A 19,103-nucleotide genomic window follows, 5' to 3' on the forward strand; every position below is an offset into this window, starting at 1 on the left:
ACACGTCCGTAGATGTTCGGGGTCGTCACCGTTCATAGCCAATGTAGTAGAACTTGACGAAACCCTCAGCGACAGTAGTAGTGGATGTCATCGGTATCATGGTAGTTGCCGATATCCGTGCGTAGAGGTACTTTACAGTTTCGACGACGGTCATACACGTTTTCGTAGATGAACTTGACTGATCCGAGGGATCTGGGTGTCGCGATACTTGGCAAAAACACGTCGAGGTACTTGGCGTTCTTCGCGATTCCGAAGACGGCGGTAGAGGTACACTTGTTGTAGGGGAACTTGATGAAACCGAAGGCGACGGTAGTCGTTCCGGACGCGTTGTGGAAGTAGTGGTTCACCGCGGAGAGGAACTTGGCAACCACGGTCTTGACGTCAATGGTGCCAGGCAGCGGAGAGCACGCACAACAGGGCACGACAGAAGTTGTGCATGGCAGCAAGGGTCGAGCTCGCTCCCGCGAGGGTAAAGAGGTCCAGGGAATGCCTTTCGTTGACGTGGACGAGGTGGGAGGAGCTGCTGCCGTTCATCCTGGTGCTCGACAGGACGACGCAGGCGGGACTTGGCGGCGGGGCCTCGGCAGCTGGGAGACACGGCCATGGCAGGGCCCGACCGATCCGGACGAGGTCGGCTCTTGACGGTGGAGGGCGGCGCGAGGCAGAGGAGGAGCAGTTGCGAGGGGCCATGGCAAGGAGGCGGAGGCGGGCGAGGTGACGAGGAGAAGGCAGAGGGGATCGAGGGCGTTGCTGCGGTGCTGAATGGGCATCGAGGGAGAGAGCGAGGTTGCGAGGGAGATGGGGGAGTCTGGCTCCCTGGCGGCGCGAGGGGAGAAGATGAGGGAGAGAATGATTGGAGGAATCGGGCTCTAGGTTAGGTTTAGGGATTTGGTGGGCTAAGAGAACGGGAGATGGTTGGGCCGACCTGGGGGAGGCCCATGTGGCCAGCGGAGCAGGCCGCCTCTCTCTCCCCCCTAGACTATTTTCCTTGTTTAACAAAAAAACAGAGAGTTAAGAAATGTAGAGAGAAATAGGAGAAGAATTTGAGCAGGACGCCAATTTTCTTGGACTCTTAAAAAGGAGCTTGAGCCAAGAAAAATAGGAGTGGGCATGAAAGAAAGATTAAATTCAAATTCCTTTGAATTTAATTCAAATGGTTTCAACTAGGACGGGTTTGAGAAGTGTCCAAAAAGGTTCGATAATTTTGTGGAGATCGGGAAAGCGATGAAAGAAAATTATGGGCAAAGTTTGAGGACCAAACTTGAAGTAGAAAAAATACATGGAATTACTTGGCAAGTGTGTTATGATGATTCCAAATTAATGGAATACTTTATAATAGCTCCCTAAATATTGGGAGGGTATGTTTTAAAGAGAAACCACCATGTGAGTTCCCTCGGTTTAAATGGACCGAAGATCCATGCAATTCATTTAGTGAGTTTTAAAATGGGTTGCATGATGACATGATGCAATGCACATGATGCAAAGATGAAATTCAATGGACAAAACAAATCACACGACGAAACCCGGAAATCATGGAAGGCACCTGAAACTCCGGTGTTGGGGCATTACAACACTCCACCACTACGAGAGGATCTCATCCCGAGATCTAGGATGGCACCGGAGGAAAAAGGAAGAGGAAGATAAGAGGTAAAACTAAGTTGCTTCTTTTAACAAACGAATGAAACCAATGAACATTGAGAGGCTAAACCATTTCGAGAAAAGAATACAATGAATATGAACAAGGTTGAGAACACTCCGTTAGGAAAGAGGAACGAAGAAGAACAAATTCAGACAGCACTCCAGTTGAAAGAGATGCAAGATTTGATAAGGCGAAAAGAACCTGAGCAGAGGACACAACACTCCGCTTAAATGGATAAGCATGAAAATAACATGATCCTCACAATTCAAGATGATGAGTGAAGAGAGCAACATCACCATGCCTCCGGAACAAAATAATAGAAGATAGATAATTGAAATAAAAGAATGGAGAAGAAAAATGCCAACTTCAGCCACAAAAGAGCTTGAAAAGGCATCCTTAGGAGAAGGGTCGAACGGAGTTGTTGGAAAGAACCAACAACGAAAAGAGTAAGCTTGTTGTGGGTTTATGAAGAACATCTCAACACTATGAGGTGAAATTCTGCCACTAACAGAAACAATAGATTGGATTAAGGTCAACAAGGAGATGAGAAGCTTATCTCACGTAAAGGATAAATGAAGAACTTGGGTCATTTATAAGGACCATAAATAGCAACAATCGTTAGGAGAAGCTTTAGGTGAAATTTATACCAAGATGACTCCATGGAAGAAAATGATGGGTTTAAATACCCCATTCTTGTGAATGAAGAATGATATATTACCACCTCAAAAGATAAGGGAGAACAATTGCACTCCGGATTGCAAGATGAAGAAAACTTGAAGTATAGCTTGGCGGATCATAGCTTCAAGAGATATCTTGAAGAACAATTGAAGAATGAAAAAATTCCTTGACGAACCACCATGTAGGGCCTCCATGAAGAACTTCGGTAACAAAAGGATGATCAAACGAAAGGAAACATAAGTTGAAAACACAAGGTGAAACCTTGCAATGATTTAGATGGATCTCCGAGGTGATATAATTGCGAGAGCTTGGGACTCCAGGAAAGAAAGATGAACAAATGACCTCAAGAATTTTGATGAACCTCCAGAATAAGGAATTAATCACTTGAATGAAACAAGAATAAGAATTATATTATGCTTATCCTTCACCAATTAAAATGATGACAATCAACGGATTTGGCATACTACTTATTCTCGTAGAAAGAATGAAGATAGATATAGCACAAACTTGAGATGGTCTTTGACGATCCACCGTTAGGGTTGGAAAGAACGAGTGAATTGATATGATAACGTATAAAGAAGGATCTTGAACAAACCACCGTAAGAATTGGAAATGAACATAGCCAAGGCACAATTCACCGGGAAGAATTGGAAAACGAATGAAGATACTTGAGAGAATTTAGATGCAAGACAACGAAGAGATCATGAACTGATTAGAGGATATTTGATCGATGCACCGGTAAGATTTGGAGAACGAGAGATGAAAGCTGGGAATGAATAATTCTGAGATGATGGGCTCCGGAGAAACAAACTGAAAAGACTCCTGAATTGCTCCTGATGGGTGAAAAGAATTGTCACCATTGAAAACAATTATGAGAGGAGGGCATCAAGCTAGAACCATGAATCTTGAAGAGAATGGAGCAAGATTTAAGAGAAACACTTCTTCGGTCTTCAAAATCTGAGAATGACGACGAGAAACACCACCATGAATTATTGAGATACTCTGGGATGAAAATTAGAATGGTTGAACGGACGATGAAAGGAATTTGAAAGATCTTAGAGAAGGACATTTGACTGATGGTAATTCATTCTTACGTCAAACTTTAGAAAAAAAATTGAGAAGCTCCTGAAAATTAGAAGAGTTAGGTAAGATCCTGGGAAAAGACCTATGGGTTAGGACCCACTCAAAAGAAAAGCACCATTGAACGATTTGAAGGAGAGATTGCACCGGTTGAATTAAATGGCTTGAATGAGATAACATCCTCGAAAGAGCTTGAATGAAAGCAGAGTGGAAACACGAATATTTGAGATATCTTCAGCACTCCGGAACAAAAGAATAGCGAGAGGTGAATGATTAAGAGGTGCACCGGCATGAGAAAGAATTTAAAATGAGGAAAGGATATGATCAACAAAACTTGAATTGAATCCATCGGAGATGAAACAGAATGAAGAATGATGAACTTGAGACTTCTAAGCATCTCCACGAGAAATCATCGGATAAGAACATTGAAGAAGAAGAATGGAGAGACTTCACATGAATAAAATGGATACTTGATTAATAAATCCGAGTCCATGAAGAAAAGAAAGGGTGGGAGGGCGGGGAAAACAAAGACAATTTGGGACGGATGAAACAAACAACGTTGAGAAGACTTGAGTTGATCTTGCGGATGTTGAAAAATATCGGATCCACTTGAAGAGAGACACACTGGTTCAGAAGAAATTGAGATGGCAATCTCGACGATCAAGAAGGATTGGTATTCACATAGGAGTATGAGAACACCGTTTAGGAAAGGTATGTAATCAACACTTGACTTCGAAGCAACTCGAATACCACAACTCAAAAACAAAACAAAGGATTGGCTTGCAAAATAAGCAGAAACAAACATATGATAGAGATTTCCTCCGAAGTTTTCATGGTGGGGCCCACACGGGCTTGATCGTACAACACCATCATGTACAAGGCAGTGCACATGACATACGAAGTGTCCCCGAGTCAGCATAGCCAAGGTCTCTTTAAGACACAATGAGACCACTGTAAAACCAAGCGTGGATGGGCGGACCACTAGACGTCGAACCCCAATTTCATATCATACATCTGTCGGAAAGATATCCTAGGAGCTACTTGAATTCCCACTTATAAACTCCCGAAATTTTCTGGTTATGCAATCAGGTGTTGGGGATACATGGGAAGCATAATATCTCACCCAAAACTAGCAAATCCTACATCCAGCTATATCCATCCTTCAACACATAACTAAGAAACCTTCAGAAACATTTACCTCAACCTTCGAAAAGCATCCGTTATACGAGTTATGGCAATACTCCCGAACTCCCGCCCCAGTACTGGGTGGCCTCGAGGTTATCTCACCAACAACTGCATAAAAGAGATTTTCGATGTCGGCGAACTCATGTATTCCAGAACTGCAACGATAAAATTGTGACGACAACACCTCGAAGCTCAACTCCCCGGGACACTGCCACAACCCCTAAATGTCAGGAGGCACCAAGAACAATGTTCTCGTCACATAACCATCGGGACGATTCCAAGATACCCGCGTGATCCGAAAAAAATTAGTGGAATTTGAGAAGAGAAGAGTAAAAACTCTACGTCAGGAGGCCTCACCAGACCGACGAAGGGACTGGGGAGTAAAAAGAATCCTACTCTCTGATATATATAATCCTATAAGACTCAAAATATTTTTCTGGACTCAACAACGCCAATGATTCGATCAAGCAAGGGGCTCCTAAGTCGGGGAAGGCTCTGATACCAACTTGTAACACCCACGATGCGGCTATATCTCCCACGTGTCGGAGCACGACTTAGAGGCATAACCGCATTGTAGGCATGTCACAAGAGGGGTAATCTTTACACATCCCATGTACTGAATAAGAAAGAAGTACAGAGTTGGCTTACAATCGCCACTTCACACAATACATAAATATAGCATTACATTAACCAGATACATACAAGGTCTGACTACGGAACCAAAATAAAAGAAGACTACCCCTAATGCAAAAGATCCTTGATCGCCCCGACTGGGCTCCACTACTGATCGAAAGGAAAACGAAACAACACCACGAACACGATCTTCATCGAGCTCCTCCTTAAGCTCGGTTGCGTCACCTGTACTGGTAGCATCGGCACCTGCAACTGGTTTTGGAAGTAATTAGTGAGTCACGGGGACTCAGCAATCTCACACCCGCGAGATCAAGACTATTTAAGCTTATGGGTAGGAAAGGGATAGTGAGGTGGAGCTGCAGCAAGCACTAGCAAATATGGTGGCTAACTTACGCAAAAGAGAGCGAGAAGAGAAGCAAAGCACGGTCGTGAACTAGAAGTGATCAAGAAGTGATCCTGAAACTACTTACGTTCAAACATAACTCCAAAACCATGTTCACTTCCCGGACACCGCCGGAAAGAGACCATCACGGCTACACACGTGGTTGATGCATTTTAGTTAAAGTTAAGTGTCAAGTTTTCTACAACCGGACATTAACAAATTCCCATCTGCCCATAACCGCGGGCACGGCTTTCGAAATTTCAAAACCCTGCAGGGGTGTCCCAACTTAGCCCATCACAAGCTCTCACGGTCAACGAAGGATAATCCTTCTCCCAGGAAGACCCGATCAGGCTCGGAATCCCGGTTACAAGACATCTCGACAATGGTAAAACAAGACCAGCAAAGCCACCCGGATGTGCCGACAAATCCCGATAGGAGCTGCACATATCTTGTTGTCAAGGCACACCGGATTATCCAAACTTCCGGTAGGCCAACCCAGAGTTGCCCATGGTGGCCACCGGCGGCTGACAGGTTGGACCAACACTCAGAGGAGCACTGGCCCGGGGGGGGGGGGGTTAAAATAAAGATGACCCTTGAGTCTGCAGAACCCAAGGGAAAAAAGGCTAGGAGGCAAATGGTAAAACCAAGGTTGGGCCTTGCTGGAGGAGTTTTATTCAAGGCGAACTGTCAAGGGGTTCCCATTATAACCCAACCGCGTAAGGAACGCAAAATCAAGGAACATAACACCGGTATGACGGAAACTCGGGAGGCAAGAGTGGAACAGAACACCAGGCATAAGGCCGAGCCTTCCACCATTTACCAAGTATATAGATGCATTAAAGTAAACAATATATAATAATGATATCCCAACAAAAATCCATGTTCCAATATGGAACAAACTTCAACTTCACCTGCAACTAGCAACACTATAAGAGGGGCTGAGCAAAAGCGGTAACATAGCCAAACAACGGTTTGCTAGGAAAAGGTGGGTTAGAGGCTTGACATGGCAATATGGGAGGCATGATAAAGCAAGTGGTAGGTATCGCGACATAGCAATAGAGCGAGCAACTAGCAAGCAAAGATAGAAGTGATTTCAAGGGTATGATCATCTTGCCTGAGATCCCGCAAGGAAGAAGAACGAGTCCATGAAGAAGACAAAAGGACGAAGTCGAACGAATCCTCACAAACGCGGGGTTACAGGAACTAACCCAAAGAAGCAACACCGGAAAGAAGCAAACAACAAAGTAAACAACCATCACATAAACAAGGCATGATGCGCAAACAAGTATGATGCATGTCCGGTTTAAATATGCATGGCATGGCAAAGGGCACAAACAAAACTACAAGTTGAGTGGAGCTCAGTATGCAATGAGTTGCATATTGACGAAACACCGCATCAATTATTTAGTTCTCTCTCAGTTAGGTACTCAACAAAATTAAATGTTAGTTAACATGGCAAGAGGAGAAGCATAAAGAAATTATCTATTTAGGCAAGTTTAACTGAGGCCGGAACGCCAAACAACAATTCCGGTAAAACCCCATATGTATTTAGCAATTTAAGGAAAACAACAATTTTAAACATTTTAAATGTTATTATCATGATGCAGATGACATGTGCAAGTTTTATGCAAGTTTATGAAAATGTTGACATGAGCATATTAAGAAGCATTTGTCACCGTGGTGGAAAGAAAAGGGGGCCACGGTGATGACTTCGAAAATGATGCCACGGCACATATCTGTTTCGGTAGCTCATGGAGATACCGGGCAAAAGGAAAAATGACGTGAGCATGTCATGCAAGATGGTGGGGTGGTCCCGGATACCGGGTTCCCACGGGTTGACGACGGTGCCAAGGGAGGGAAACAACTAACATTCACGGGAGGATACGACATCCAAACATGCATCTCATACGACACATGCATTCGTTCACGGGCGGTCGTCTCGGGGTTATACCTTCGAAGCGTGCAAACGGGACGGTTCTCGTTCGGTGCCAAGTAGAGGAAGTAGACATTCTCGGGACGTTCGTAGTGGAAGTAGTGGTACTATCGGTCATCGGTGATCAACGAGACGGTAGTGGAAGTAGAGGTACACGATGTCTTGTCGAAAATCATAGCGGCGGTAGTTGTACCCATGTTGTCGTCGAACTTGATGGAACCAATGTCCTCGAGGGTAGTCGTGGGAAGTAGTCATACTCGCGAACTTGTCGGATCCACGACGATGGTAGTCATTCACGGCTATTGTGACTCGCGGTTCTTCGGGCAACGGTAGTCGTACACGTCCGTGGATGTTCGGGGTCGTCACCGTTCATAGCCAATGTAGTAGAACTTGATGAAACCCTCGGCGACAGTAGTAGTGGATGTCATCGGTATCGTGGTACTTGGCGATATCCGTGCGTAGAGGTACTTTACAGTTTTGACGACGGTCATACACGTTTTCGTAGATGAACTTGACTGATCTAAGGGATCTGGGTGTCGCGGTACTTGGCAAAAAAACACGTCTAGGTACTTGGCGTTCTTCGCGATTCCGAAGACGGCGGTAGAGGTACACTTGTTGTAGGGGAACTTGATGAAACCCAAGGCGACGGTAGTCGTTCCGGACGCGTTGTGGAAGTAGTGGTTCACTGCGGAGAGGAACTAGGCAACCACGGTCTTGACGTCAATGGTGCCAGGCAGCGGAGAGCACGCACAACAGGGCACGACAGAAGTTGTACATGGCAGCAAGGGGTCGAGCTCGCTCCAGCGAGGGTAAAGAGGTCCAGGGCACGCCTTTCGTCGACGTGGACGAGGAGGGAGGAGCTGCTGCCGTTTGTCCTGGTGCTCGACAGGATGACGCAGGCGGGACTTGGCGGCGGGGCCTCGACAGCAGGGAGACACGGCCATGGCAGGGCCCGACCGATCCGGACAAGGTCGACTCTTGACGGTGGAGGGCGGCGCGAGGTAGAGGAGGAGCGGTTGCGAGGGGCCATGGCAAGGAGGCGGAGGCGAGCGAGGTGACGAGGAGAAGGCAGAGGGGATCGAGGGTGTTGCTGAGGTGCTGAATGGGCATCGAGGGAGAGAGCGAGGCTGCGAGGGAGATGGGGAGTCTGGCTCCCTGGCGGCGCGAGGGGAGAGGATGAGGGAGAGAACGATTGGAGGAATTGGGCTCTAGGTTACGTTTAGGGATTTGGTGAGCTGAGGGAACGGGAGATGGTTGGGCCGACCTGGGGGCAGGCCCAAGTGGCCAGCGGAGCAAGCCGCCTCTCTCTCTCCCCCTACACTATTTTCCTTGTTTAACAAAAAAATAGAGAGTTAAGAAATGTAGAGAGAAATAGGAGAAGAATTTGAGCAGGACGCCAATTTTCTTGGACTCATAAAAATGAGCTTGAGCCAAGAAAAATAGGAGTGGGCATGAAAGAAAGATTAAATTCAAATTCCTTTGAATTTAATTCAAATGGTTTCAACTAGGACAGGTTTGAGAAGTGTCCAAAAAGTTTCGGGAATTTTGTGGAGATCGGGAAAGTGATGAAAGAAAATTATGGGCAAAGTTTGAGGACCAAACTTGAAGTAGAAAAAATACATGGAATTACTTGGCAAGTGTGTTATGATGATTCCAAATTAATGGAATACTTTATAATAGCTCCCTAAATATTGGGAGGGTATGTTTTAAAGAGAAACCACCATGTGAGTTCCCTCGGTTTAATTGGACCGAAGATCCATGCAATTTATTTAGTGAGTTTTAAAACGGGTTGCATGATGACATGATGCAATGCACATGATGCAAAGATGAAATGCAACGGACCAAACAAATCACACGACGAAACTCGGAAATCATGGAAGGCACCTGAAGCTCCGGTCTTGGGGCATTACAGTAGTCCCCAGGATATGATTTATTACTTCTCTGCTAAATATATCCCTGCTCATAAGAAACAAGCTACTTTAAAGGAAATATACAACTTTGTGCAAATTAAAGAAGAGAGTCTCCCACAAGCTTGGGGGAGGCTTCTCAAGTTACTTAATGCTTTGCCTGATCATCCTCTTAAGAAAAATGAAATACTTGATATCTTTTATAATGGATTAACCGATGCTTCCAGAGATTACCTGGATAGTTGTGCTGGTTCTCTTTTCAGGGAAAAAACACCGGATGAAGCTGAAATCTTATTAAATAATATGTTGACAAATGAAAATAATTGGGCACCTCTTGAGCCAGCTCCTGCTCCAATTAATGATCCTATCCCTAAACCAACTCCGAAGAAGAGAGGTGTTCTATTTCTCAGTCCTGAAGATATACAAGAGGCAAAGAAATCTATGAAAGAAAAAGGTATTAAAGCTGAAGATGTTAATAATTTACCTCCTATTGAAGAAATACATGGTCTCAATTTACCTCATGATGAAGAAATATATGATCTTAATCCTTTATTTATTGAAGAACCTCCAGACCTCGATAACCCGACACAGGTAGTAAAGGTAAATTATCTCTATAGATGTGATAAAGCTGAAATCCCTCCTACTAAAATTGCTAGTCAATGCTTGGATGAGTTTGATAATTTTATGTTTAAGCAAGAAGACTTCAATGCTTATTTTGGTAGACAATTAAAACAAGATGCTGATATGATTAAATACTTGGGTGATTATATGGCTAATATTATAGGTAAACTTAAACTTGTTAGCAAACATGCTTCTATGGTTACCACTCAAGTAGAACAAGTACTTAAAGCTCAAAAAGAATTGCTCAATGAGATGAATAGTAAGAAAAATGATTATGCTGTTAAAGTGGCTACTAGAACTGGTAGAATGACTCAGGAACCTTTGTATCCCGAATGCCACCCTAAGAGAATTGAGCAAGATTCTCAGAGAAATAAAATTGATGAACCCAGTTCTTCTAAAAAGAAGAAAAAGAAAAATGATAGAACTGTGCAAACTTCTAGTGAACCTATTGATGAACCACCTAATAATCCAAATGATATCTCTATGCCTGATGCTGAAACACAATCTGTTAATGAACATGAACCTAATGAAAATGTTAATGATGATGTTCATATTAATGCTCAATCTAGTAATGATAATGATGTAGAAATTGAACCTGCTGTTGATCTTGATAACCCACAATCAAAGAATCAACGTTATGATAAGAAAGACTTTGTTGCTAGGAAACATGGTAAAGAAAGAGAACCTTGGGTTCGGAACCCATGCCTTTTCCTCCCAAACCATCCAAGAAAAAGGATGATGAGGATTTCGAGCGCTTTGCTGAAATGATTAGACCTATCTTTTTACGTATGCGATTAACTGATATACTCAAAACAAATCCTTATGCTAAGTACATGAAAGATATTATTACAAATAAAAGAAAGATATCGGAAGCTGAAATTTCCACCATGCTTGCTAATTATACTTTTAAGGGTGGAATACCAAAGAAACTTGGAGATCCAGGAGTACCTACTATACCATGCTCCATTAAAAGAAACTATGTTAAAACTGCTTTATGTGATCTTGGAGCCGGTGTTAGTGTCATGCCTCTCTCTTTATATTGTAGACTTGATTTGAATAAGTTGACACGTACTGAAATATCTTTGCAAATGGCTGGTAAATCAACTGCTATACCTGTCGATATTTGTGAGGATGTGCCTGTTGTGGTTGCAAACGTTACTATTTTAACGGACTTTGTTATTCTTGATATTCCCAAGGACGATAGTATGTCTATTATTCTTGGAAGACCTTTTCTTAATACTGTAGGGGATGTTATTGATTGCAACAAAGACAATGTCACTTTTCATGTTAATGGTAATGAGCATACGGTACACTTTCCGAGGAAACAACCTCAATTTCATAGTATCAATTCTATCAGAAAAATTCCATCGATTATATTTGGAGGTTTTGAATTTCCTTTTCCTACTATCAAGAAGAAATATGATATACTTATTATTGGGGATGTGCATATCCCTATTGAGGTAACCTAGTGTTATTCGAAATTTCTCTAGTTTCATCTTAATCGGAATGGGTTTGTTAACAAGACTTGATCAACCTTGTTAGTGGATTCCTTTTGACGAGCATGATATGGATGAAACTAGAAGCACAACCTTCTATACCCTCTCTATACTTTCTGTTATTTAGTTGAAATAAAGTAAAAATAAATAATTTTCTGTCTGTTATCTGATTATCCATGCAATATAAAAATACCTCGAAAATAAAAGTTCTCCAAATGCCCTGAAAATTAAATATGTTTTTTATAGAATAATTGAGGATTTATGGAACAAAGAACACACCAGGGGGGCCAACCACCTTGCCACGAGGGTGGAGGGCGCGCCCCCCTACCTCGTGGGCCCACGGTGGCCCTCCTCCACTTATTCTTCCAGCCACACACTTCATCTTCCTCCCCCAAACACGAAAAACCAACTCAAACCCGAGTCCAATCTCGTTTTGCTGCCAGTTTCGATCTCCTTGCTCAAAGCACCTCTCACAAAACTGCTTGGGGAGATTGTTCCTTGGTATGTGACTCCTCCATTGGTCCAATTAGTTTTTGTTCTAGTGCTTTATTCATTGCAAATTTGTGTTGCTTAGGTGACCCTGTTCTTGAGCTTGCATGTCAAATTTATATGGTCAAAAGTAGTTTTGATGCATGATATAGGCCCTAGGCACTTGTAGGAGTAGTTGCTATCAATATTATTGAGATTGGTTTACTTTTATTTTGAAGATACTAAAAAATTTCAGAATTTTTCAAAGGAAGAAATATGCTTAGGAAAATGTTCCAAGGTGGTTCTTCAAAGAAGCAAGGACCCAGGCTTGCAATGCGTGATGCTGACGAAGAGCCACCAAGAGACGCTCCAGTGCGCCCTTGTGAGTGGCCTTCTAAAATTTTTATGGATCAAGCGGGAATTAAAGAAGAATTTAACGCATATTTGCGTAATGCCGATCTTGAGGACTTTGAGGCAGACAAATGCCCCCAGTATCATGAGCTCACAAGCTCTTTTGTGAGGAGGTTTGAGTATTCATCTTCACGTAATTCTCCTTCAGTCATGTTTGATCTTTATGATAAATCTTATACCATGGACCTAGAGGATTTCACTCTTGCTTGCAAACTTCCACAATGGGGTAGTGTTAGGGATCCCCCTAAATCTGAATTTAGAAACTTTCTTGCTAGTATAACTGTAGGGGAATCCAGAGATATAACGCAAGCTACCATAGGGAGCATTCACTTTCCTGCTATACATTATTTTGCTCTCTTCATAGGTAGGTGCATAAATGCTAAGGATGAAGCATGTCACATGTGTGTCCCTGACCTTAGCATTCTCAGGAGTGCTGCGTCAGGAGACCAATCTTATCATATGGGAGCCATTGTAGCCCGTAGGTTGCATCATAATAGACATAATGGAGATTTCTTTGGAGGAATTTATGCAACCCGCTTAGCCAAATTTCTTGAGATAGACGTTCGTGAAGGAGACATGGAGTTGCCTCCTGCTTATTTAGATTTTGATTCTATGGTTTCCCACCATTTTGTCGAGAGGTACGAATCACCTCTCCAGTACCGACTAATCTTTGACAGACGCCATGATGTCCATATTACTCTCCCTGCTCCTGCTTTCTTTGATTATCAGGCAAGAGGAGGATATACTATTACCAGAGAGGAGGCAGATGAGTATGAGAGGAGAGCGGAGGCCGCTCGTCGCCACGCTACAGCTCAGGAGGCGATAGCCGCTGCATCTCAGTACGACCCCAACTATTATTATGGATATCAGCCAGGCCAGCCGTGGCCATAGACCAACTTAGGCCAAAAGCCTAAGCTTGGGGGAGTACGTATTTCTCACCGACATTACATTTATGTTCACACACACTCATTGCCAGATGTCGGTGCTCATACTTTTTCATTGTATCATCCATGCTAGTTTATTTTCTTTTATGCTTTCCTTTTGTGTGTTTGATGAACCTTAAGAAAAAACCAAAAAAAATTAGTTGTAGCTTTTAATTAATTTACTTTCCATACTGTAGTAGTAATTAAAAACCCAAAAATATTTCTTGTTCTTCTTTTGCTTGTTGGGAGCTTTCCCATGTAAATAGTTTTATTTCTTTTCTTTTCTTTGGGGGTTAGTAGGAGAAGACCTTGATTAAATTGTTGAAGTGGATCTTATGTGCATTATTGTTTATCTGACAAAAGAGCCCATATTGCCTTGTCTTCTCCTATTTATTGAATGCTCACATATTCCAGCTTAGTCCAATGCACGTGCACTCTTATTATTATTCACATCGTTCGGTCATGCAAGTGAAAGGCAATTATGATGATATATGATGGACTAACTGAGATGAGAAAAGCTGGTATGAACTCAACCTCTTTTGTTTTTGTAAGTATGATGAATTCATCGTTCTTGATTCAGCTTGTTATGAATAAACATGTTTGCAATGACAATTAGAGATCATAGTTGCTTATGCCATGCTTGATTAGCTATGAGTTATAATGGTTTACCTTGCGTGCCAACATGCTATTAAAATGGTTATGATGTGGTATGATAGGGTGGTATCCTCCTCTGAATGATTTAAGTGACTTGACTTGGCACATGTTCACGCATGTAGTTGAAACAAATCAACATAGCCTTCACGATATTTATGTTCATGGTGGATTATATCCTACTCATGCTTGCATCCAATGTTTATTAATTTTAATGCATGTACATGGCTGTTGTTGCTCTCTAGTTGGTCGCTTCCCAGTGTTTTGCTAGCCTTCACCTATACTAAGCGGGAATACTGCTTGTGCATCCAAACTCCTTAAACCCCAAAGTTATTCCACATGGGTCCACTATACCTTCCTATATGCGGTATCTACCTGCCGTTCCAAGTAAATTTGTATGTGCCAAACTCTAAACCTTCAAATAATTATCCTGTTTTATATTCTTGAATAGCTCATATATCAACTAGGGTTGTCTGTACTTCCATGTTAGGCGGCTTATTCTCAAGAGGAGTGGACTCCGCTCCTCATTCACGAGATAAAGGGCTGGTCACCGGGATGCCCAGTCCCATGCTTTATGCAAACTAAATCAAAATAATTGCAAACAAAACTCCCCCTGGGACCTGATGTATGTTGGCGGCACTCGTTGTTTCGAGAAAGCCATGGATTGATGTTTGTTGGTGGAGGGGGAGTATAAACTTTACCATTCTGTTTGGGAACTGCCTACAATGTGTGAAGCATGGAAGATATCGCCATCTCTCGGTTGTTATGTTGACAATGAAAGTATACCGCTCAAAATGTTATTCACCTCTATTTCAAAACCAAGCTCTAGCACCTCTACAAATCCCTGCTTCCTTCTGCGAAGGGCCTATCTATTTACTTTTATGTTGAGTCATCACCCTCTTATTAAAAAGCACTAGCTGGAGAGCGCAACTGTCATTTGCATTCATTACTGTTAATTTATATTGGGTGTGACTATGATTGGATCTCCTTTACCATGAATTACAATGTCTAGTTAGTCCCTGATCTTTAAAGGTGCTCTGCATTTATGTTTTGCGGTCTCAGAAAGGGCTAGCGAGATACCATCTTGTTATATCATATTATGATTGTTTTGAGAAAGTGTTGTCATCCGAGATTTATTATTATGGCTTGCTAGTTGATTATGCTATTGATATGGGTAATCATGAGACCTGAGAATTATTGCAAATGTGGTTAGTTATAATCTTTGCTGAAAACTTGAATGCTAGCTTGACATATTTACAACAACAAGAGTAAACAGAGTTTGTAAAAGTTTTTCTTTATTTCTTTCAGTTTGTCAACTGAATTGCGTGAGGACAAGCAAGGGTTTAAGCTTGGGGGAGTTGATACGTCTCCAATGTATCTACTTTCCAAACACTTTTGTCCTTGTTTTGGACTCTAACTTGTATGATTTGAATGGAACTAACCCGGACTGACGCTGTTTTCAGCAGAATTGCCATGATGTTGTTTTATGTGCAGAAAACAAAAGTTCTCAGAATGACCTGAAACTCCACGGGATATCTTACAATAAATAATAAAAAATCCTTGCCAAAGATGAAGACCAGGGGGCCCACACCCTTCTCACGAGGGTGGGGGCACCCCCCTAGGGCGCGCCCCTACCTCGTGGGCCCCCTGGAGACCCCCGGCTCCAATTCCAACTCTATATAACTGCTTTCGGGGAGAGAAAAAATAGGGGAGAGGAAATCATCACGTTTTACGATATGGAGCCGCCGCCAAGCCCTAAAACCACTTGGGAGGGCTGATCTGGAGTCCGTTCGGGGTTCCAGAGAGGAGGATTCGTCGCCGTCGTCATCACCAACCATCCTCCATCACCAATTTCATGATCCTCACCGCCATGCGTGAGTAATTCCATCGTAGGCTTGCTGGACGGTGATGGGTTGGATGAGATTCACCATGTAATCGAGTTAGTTTTGTTATGGTTTGATCCCTAGTATCCACAATGTTCTGAGATTGATGTCGCTATGACTTTGCTATGCTTAATGCTTGTCACTAGGGTCCGAGTGCCATGATTTCAGATCTGAACCTATTATGTTTTCATCAATATATGAGAGTTCTAGATCCTATCTTCCAAGTCTATAGTCACCTATTATGTGTTATGATCCGTTAACCCCGAAGTGACAATAATCGGGATACTTACCAGTGATGACCGTAGTTTGAGGAGTTCATGTATTCACTATGTGCTAATGCTTTGTTCGGGTTCTCTATTAAAAGGAGGCCTTAATATCCCTTAGTTTCCATTAGGACCCCACTGCCACGGGAGGGTAGGACAAAACATGTCATGCAAGTTCTTTTCCATAAGCACGTATGACTATATTTGGAATACATGCCTACATTACATTGACGAATTGGAGCTAGTTCTGTGTCACCCTATGGTATGACTGTTACATGATGAACCACATCCGGCATAATTATCCATAATTGATCTGATGCCTACGAGCTTTCCATATACTGATTTAAGCTTATTTACTTTCCCGTTGCTATTGTTACAATCACTACAAAACACCAAAAACATTACTTTGCTTTCATTACTCTTTTGTTACTGCTACCATCACTATCATATTACTTTGCTACTAAACACTTTGCTGTAGATACTAAGTTTCCAGGTGTGGTTGAATTGACAACTTAGCTGCTAATACTTGAGAATATTTTTTGGCTCTCCTTGTGTCGAATCAATAAATTTGGGTTGAATACTCTACCCTCGAACGCTATTGCGATCCCCTATACTTGTGGGTTATCACAGGCTTCGTTGATGCAGCCCTCCGTGCGGCGCGATGGGTGTACCGCCACCCCGTCACTGACTCCGGCTGCTTCATCTTCCCATGCTCGTTGTGGTCCGACGAACGCGCAGGCTGCGTTGCTCATGGCACGCGAGCTCCTGTGCTATCTGTAACACTCCGGATGTAACTTTCCATAATTGTAACTCGAACTCTTGCCATTTCTGCCTATGTGATATGATATTCCCTCCGTGGTTGGGCTTTTGTCTTCGTTTTGCATCTTGTTCATGTCATACATTTCATATCATGTCATCATGTGCATCTCACTTGCATTCATGTTCGTCTCAAGCATCCAGTAATTTTCCATGTCGTCCGTTTTGCGATCGGACACTCCCACATGCACCCGTTGCACCCCTCAAATCTCATTTCATGAGTGGGAGAAAAACATTCTCGGAATGGGTCGAGATTTGTCGAGTGGCCTTGGTACATCACCGGTAGGCCGCCTGTCAAATTTCGTTCCATTTGGAGGTCGTTTGATGCCCCAACGATTAACCGGGTAACCGCAAAAGCTCGTCTCTTGTTGCAGCCCAACACCCCTTCAAAATAGCCCGCTAGCCCATCTAAACCCCCTCCATGCTCTCCGTTGTTGGATCACGGTCGTGTGGGTGAAAACAGCACCTCATTAGGACTCTCCTAACTCCCCCTAACTATAAATATACACCCCTCCAAAAATCACGGGAAAAACCCTAGCCAGCCTCCTCCACCGCGCTAGCAGCCTTGGCCCGTCGAGGCCCGGCGCGGGCCCTCCCGGCACGCGCGCTCACCCGCCGCCGCCCGCAGAAGCCTCCCGTGCGCCGCCGCCTCCCGTCGCGGGTGCTCGCCGCCCGCCGCGGTAGAAGCCCGCCGCGACGTCTCTGGCACCGCGCCCCGCGCGCCGCCGCTCCTCTCCACCAACACCGCCCTGGTTTGGCCACCTCCACGTTGCCGAGCTCCGGCCGCATCAACTCCGGCGACCTCCTCCCCACGTCTCCGGCCGCCGTTGCCTCCAACTCCGGCCACATTTCTAGCAAGATCCGATCCGGCCTCAGTTCGCGTGAAAACCCTAGATCTTGCGGGGTAAATTTCTTCCAAGTCCCGAATCCCTAACATTTTGTGCCCCACTTCGTCATGCCATATCTCCATGCTCGTGGTTCCGATTTGCCCATATGATATGTAAAACTGTTCGTCTCATGATGCTCATCATGTTAGTGTCATTTGCACGCATGTTACTGTCCATATTGATGCCTTAATCATCATTGCAAAAGTTCTATATGATGTTGTCTGCTGGAATTCAATAGAACTTGCTGATTTGTCGTTTTCATTGCATTTTGTGTGTGCATCCTATGAGCATGATGTTTACATGTTTTATGAGCTCCATCATGCCATATTTACAATGGCGCAAGCCTTGTATTTTGGTCACCTCCGTGGTGACTAGCACAAGCATGCAAAGTAGGCTATGTGATGTTGTTGTTTTCAGACACTTAGTGATTTTGCTAAGTCCTTTTCCTGTTACATTTTGATGCTATGTAAACTTGTTGCTACCAGTAGAGCCATGCACATTTTTAGGTAGTTCAGTAAGAGTGTTGTGAAGATGTGGTATTGATCTACCCATTCATGCCTCTGGTTGCAATTATGGATTACTCTAGCTTGTCATTACCATGCTCTACTTTTTCTAAATATTGTTCCTGGCAGATTGTTAACATGAGGTTCAGTTTTGCCATGTGTTTTGCTAGTGATACATGTACCCTATAAACTTTCTCTTGCCATTATTAGCTTCATTAATATGTCTAATTACTGTTTGTTACCTTGCTATGCCATGTAAGGCTTTATTATTAGTGGCATGAACTTGCAAAGTTGCTATCATGAATCTGTTTCTGCCATGTCATGTTTTTCTTCTAAGTCTGAAACTGATCATATAACTTGCCATGCTTGCATGGGTGCTACCATATTTCCCATGCATCTTTGGATAAAGTTCAGTAAGGGAGTTTTGTTCTATGCCTTTAGTACTAGCATTCCTTTGTTTGCCATGATATGTTCCTATAGCATGTTGTTTGCTAGCCCTAAACATTGTTACCTGATGCTGTTTTGGCATGTTTATATTTTCTCCAAGTCTGTGAAGCTGATATCATTTGCATTTTTGCCATGCTATTTTAGAATTGTTCTAGTGAGTTGTAGCAGGAGCTAGGTGTTCATGATTTGTAGAGCTTCATGTGTACTTAACTACCATGTGCTTTTTTGCTATGTTGGAGTGTTGTAGCATAGTTTCATGATGCATTCTAAGTGTTATGATGTTGTTATGCGTAGATT

Source organism: Triticum urartu, chromosome 4A, assembly GCF_056163025.1.
Source record: "Triticum urartu cultivar PI428250 chromosome 4A, HENAU_Tu73, whole genome shotgun sequence".
Taxonomy (NCBI): Eukaryota; Viridiplantae; Streptophyta; class Magnoliopsida; order Poales; family Poaceae; genus Triticum; species Triticum urartu.